Source organism: Chinchilla lanigera, unplaced genomic scaffold (assembly GCF_000276665.1).
Source record: "Chinchilla lanigera isolate Chin_1 unplaced genomic scaffold, ChiLan1.0 scaffold00129, whole genome shotgun sequence".
NCBI lineage: Eukaryota > Metazoa > Chordata > Mammalia > Rodentia > Chinchillidae > Chinchilla > Chinchilla lanigera.
This window is the reverse complement of record NW_004955530.1, coordinates 1,455,552-1,460,800: the sequence shown is the minus strand read 5'-3', so window position 1 is coordinate 1,460,800 and position 5,249 is coordinate 1,455,552. Positions and strand designations below refer to the sequence as shown.

Sequence of the window (5,249 nt, the reverse complement as noted above, 5' to 3'; positions counted from 1 at the left end):
AAAAAAAATCCTAAAATTAATATGGATTCAAAAGAGACCCAGAAGAGCAAAAACAATTTTGGGGCAAAAAGAACAAAACAGGAGTCTAGCAATACCAGACATTCTACAAAGCAAGAGTGATAAAAATGGCATGGTACTGGCACAAAAATAGATACCTGGATCAATGAAACAAAAATGACCATATAGAAATTTCCCTAGACACATTCACCTATTTAATCTTCAACAAAGTGGCCTAACACATATGTTGGAGGAAGGATAGCCTAATCAACAAGTGATGCTGGGAAGAATAGGAAAAAATTTTTGCCTACTACTCTTCAGACAGTGGACTAATATCTAGGATATACAGAGAACTCACAAAAATTCAACCACCTAAAATCAGATCAGATCAAAAGACAGGTGAGAGAAATGAACAGATACTTCACATAGGAAGAAATGCAGATATTCACTAAATATATGAAAACAATATGCAACATCTCTGGCCATTACAGAAATGCAAATTAAACAACAGTCAAATTTTTTCTTACACCAGAAAGAATAGCAATCATCAAGAAATCAAACAATAAAAATGCTGGTGTAGCTGTGGTAAAAAAGGAACCTCTTTCATTGTTGGTGGGAATGTAAACTAGTACCAAAATTAGGGAAATCAGTGTGGAGATTTCTCCAAGAACTGAAATTGGAAATTCCATATGACCAAAGGAGACCCCCCTTCTAAGTATCATCCCCAGAAAGCTTAAGCATCACGCTAGAGTGATACATGCATACCAATATTTATAGCAGCACAGTTCATAATAGCTAAATCCTGGAAGAGCCTGTATCCCCAATCAACAGATGATTGGATAAAGAAAATGTGATATCTATATATAATGGAGTGCTACTTAGCTATAAAGAATGACAGATTTGGCCACGGGTGAGGGTGGGACCGGGCTTGCAGGTGGGCGGGGCCTGGGGGCATGCCCCAGCCCCTCCGTGTCACTTCCTGCGAGGCTGCGGGGCCCCAGAGCCGCTCCTCAGCGTTTGGGCCGGTGGCTGCCTCTGGACTCCTCCTTTCTTTGACCCCCGGGCCCAGCGGTGCCTGCCTCCTCCGCAGCCACTCAGCTTCTTCCCTTCCTCTGTCCCTTCCTCGTCTCCCTTCTTCCTTGCTCCTTCCGGTCCTCACCACCACCACGGGCTGCCGCTACTGCAGGGCTGAGGGCTGAGATGAGCTCGGGGCAGCAGCCAGGAGTTTCCTAACCACATAACCTCTCAGAATCGAGTGAAAACAACATTGTTTCTGGAACGCCCTCTCTTTAAGAAAGCATAGCTCCTACCATTGAGCTAAATGCACTGTGCATGAAATTTGGAAAAAAACCAGTGTATAAACCTGTTGATCCCTATTCTCGGATGCAGTGCACCTATAATTACAACATGCGAGGAGGTGCTTTCCCCCTGAGGTGTTTTTATCCATTCCCAGTTCCACTTTTACTTTATCAAGTTGAACATTCTGTGGGAGGAGAGCAATTTAATGGGAAAGGAAAGACGAGACAGGCTGAGAAACATGCTGCTGCTGCTAAAGCTTTGAGGATGGGGGTGCGGGGGCAGGAACGAGCCCCCGCCTGAGAGGCTGAAGATGAATGGAAGAGAATCAGAAGAAAATCTCAGTAAATCTGAAATAAGTCAAGTTTTTGGGATTGCACTTAAGCAGAACTTGCCTGTGAATTTGGAGTCTTTTCTTCTGACACAGGTGGCCCGGGAGAGCGGCCCACTCCACATGAAGAGCTTTGTGACCAGCGTTTCAGTTGGGGAGTTTGTAGGGGAAGCAGAAGGGGAAGGGAAGAGCAAGAAGATTTCCAAGAAGAATGCTGCTATCACTCTTCTTGAGGAGTTGAAGAAGCTGCCACCTCTGCCTGCAGTTGAGCAAGTGAAGCCAAGAATAAAAAAAGAAAACCAAACCTACAGGCAAGTTACAGACAAGCCCAGAATGTGGCCAGGGGATGAATCCGATTAGCAGACTGGTCCAGATCCAGCAGGCCAAAAAGGAGAAGGAACCAGAGTACATTCTCCTTGCAGAGTGAGGCTTCCCTCCTCTCAGGGAGTTTGTGATGCAAGTGAAGGTTGGAAACCACACTGCAGAAGGAACGGATACCAACAAGAAGGAGGCGAAGTGCGATGCAGCTGAAAACATGCTGGAGATCCTGGGTTTCAAAATTCCTCAGGCTCAGCCCACCAAACCAGCACTCAAGTCAGAGGAGAAGACACCAGTAAAGAAACCAGGGGATGGAAGAAAAGTAACCATTTTTGAACCTGGCTCTGGGGATGAAAATGGGACTAGTCATAAAGAGGATGAATTTAGGATGCCTTATCTTAGTCATCAGCAGCTACCTGCTGGAATTCTTCCCATGGTGCCTGCGGTTGCCCAGGCTGTAGGAGTCAGTCAAGGACATCATACCAAAGATTTCTCCAGAGTGGCTCTGCATCCTGCTAAGGCTACAGTTACTGCTATGATAGCTCGAGAATTGTACTGGGGCACTTTGCCCACAGTGGAGATCATTTTAAAGAATAACATCTTTCTAGGCCATGTACCCCATGGACCTCTCTCAAGACCTTCTGAGCAGCTGGACTATCTTTCCATAGTCCAGGGGTTCCAAGTTGAATACCAAGACTTCCCCCAAAACAACAAGAACACATTTGTATCTCATAAATTGCTCCTCTCAGCCACCTCAGATCAGCCACGGTATTGGGAAGGATGTGGAGTCCTGTCATGACTTGGCTATGCTGAATATTTTAAAATTGCAGTCAGAGTTGGACCAACAAAGCACAGAGATGCCAAGAACAGGAAAAGGACCAGTGTCTGTGTGAAGGAGGTGTTGAACCTTTTCTGGCCATGAACCATTATAAAATCCAACATATATACTGAAAATACTGAAACTGCTTTGAAAACTTGGAATTTCTGATACTTCCAGTGGGCTGAGATGTGGTGGGTGAGAACGTGGGCAGTGGCAGTGAAGACGATGGACACGCCAGGCACTGTGGGGGCTGCTCTGTGAACCTCGATCCCTACACAGACGCAGCCGCTGTGGGAAAGAGGGGCTGCCCAGCAGTCTGGCTAGTCCAGGAAATGAGCAGCCCTGTGCCCAGAGCACCTCAGTGTTTTGGTCATTTCCCCACTTCCTGTGCGAGGAAACAGGGAGCAAACTGGCACACTCAGACACTTCGGGACAACTCTAGATAGCCACGCTGGAAAGAGGCCTTAGGTTGGCCCCAGAACTAAAAGCACCAGAGAATCAAATGCTTCCTACTCAGTGTAACCTAATCTTTCTAGCATGCTCTGCCCCCACCACCTCATGTAGTGCCCACACCATAACCGCTGCTTTCTCTCCCACCAGTGAGGTGTATTCTGAGTTTCATTATTTTCTTTTGATTGATATGACACTGTATAAAATTTTCATTTGAGGGTTTCTCAATTGTATCTAGTTATATATCACAGTTTAGAAACTTGTCTGAGACTGAGTTTATCAGTTTAACCGGCAAAAATCATATCCATGTGTATGTGGTTATACAGTTTTATTTTATTGGACTAACCCAGGACCATTTCACTGATGCAAATTAGGTGCCCTCCTCTCTAGCCAAAGCAGTCCTTGACTTCTCAGAAACTTTGGTGAAGTCTCCCACAGTTGTATAAATTGGACAATTTAGGAATTTTAAACTTTAGATGATTATTTGGTCCTTTTCTATTTTATTTTTATTTTTGTTAATGCAACAGGACTTAAATGAACTTTGATCTTTATTTTAAAGATTATTTAAAAATTGTGTCTGTACATATGGCTCTTGAGGATGTAGCGTTCACTAGACTATGCTCCAGGATATGATCTCTGTGTAGTGAGTTCAAGCCTGTAGGTTGATTTTCCTTGAGTGCTTGAGGCTGTTAATGACATCTCCACATAGGGCTGAGAAGAGTGGCTCTGTTTATATAAGCAGCTGTGTTGCTTTTGATGTGCAATTGTGCACAAAGATGTGTGCATGGAGGTCTGATCTGGTCCAGATGGCAAGCACGGTAGCCTTGTGAGTTAAGTAGCACTTCCACTTGTGTTTACACTGGAATATTTTCTCCCCATGGAATGTAAGTAAAACAAGTGTTTGTTACCAATAAATGGTAATATTAAAGTTTTTTGTTAATTTATTCTCAAATACCACCACCACTCCTCCATCTCATCCCCACCCCTTTTCTTTATTTTTAAGAAAAATTTGTAATGCTTGTGATTCCATCTGGGCAAAAGTCTGAAGATCTGAAATAACTTTATATCAAACCATTGATCAATAAACAGCTACTAATGAAAAAAAAGAATGGCAGATTTGAGACATTTGTGGGAAGAATGATGCACCTGGAAAATATAATATTGTGTGAAATGAACCGGACACACAAGTTTAATGACATCTAATAGCTCTCATATGAATGAGGAAAAATATGACAAAAGGGACTAATAAGAATGGACAGAAAGGGACAAGGAGATGGATCTTGAAGTAGGGAAGCATTTCAAGTGTAAAAGCATTGGAATAGGAGGAGGAAAAGGGGAGATAAGTAGAATAAAGATGTGCCATGTACGAGAACCTAATAACCTCAATTAATGTAAACATGATATGCCTTGGCATGGAATAAGATTAATAATATCAACAAAAAAGAAACATGGGATGGAGAACTGGAAGAGGTGGGAAGAAGAAAGAGGGAAGGGGATTTTAAAAATAAAACTGTGGTGTGTACACATATCCATTCCCCAAGATGACTGTAAACTGCATCACCTGCAAACATACTAATAAAATAAAGAATTAAAAACTAAATGAAAGGCAAAAATATCTGTATGAGTGGTTATTAAGGAGGAAATCAGAATATATATGACAAAATGTACCATCTGTGCTACTGAAAAATGGTTCTGCCCAGAGAAAGCTTGACATGGAACAAAAGGAGTCATAAACCACAGCAATATATTTATGAGAGAAACTTGCAGTCATACTCTGAAGAAATTATGAAATTTATGTATAAAGATAGATTTTGCAGACATCTGATTAGAGATAATAATAAAAGGATCTGTTCCAGTGTTGAAAGAAAACTAAAATATGAAAAATTTAAGATGCTTAATTATAAAAACTAAAACAGAAAGTGACAAGGCACAATAGGATTAGTGCACATATTTCATATAAAGAAATCATAGAATACTTGACACTTAATAATGTTCAAATATGCTTGCCACACACTTTGACTTTAATAAAAATAATGT

General features: G+C 41.9%; 1 pseudogene; it reads left to right on the top strand.

The window, feature by feature from the left end:
- The first annotated feature begins 1,296 nt into the window (after positions 1 to 1,296).
- LOC102007365 lies at positions 1,297 to 2,941 on the top strand (annotated as a pseudogene).
- The last annotated feature ends 2,308 nt before the right edge of the window (positions 2,942 to 5,249 follow it).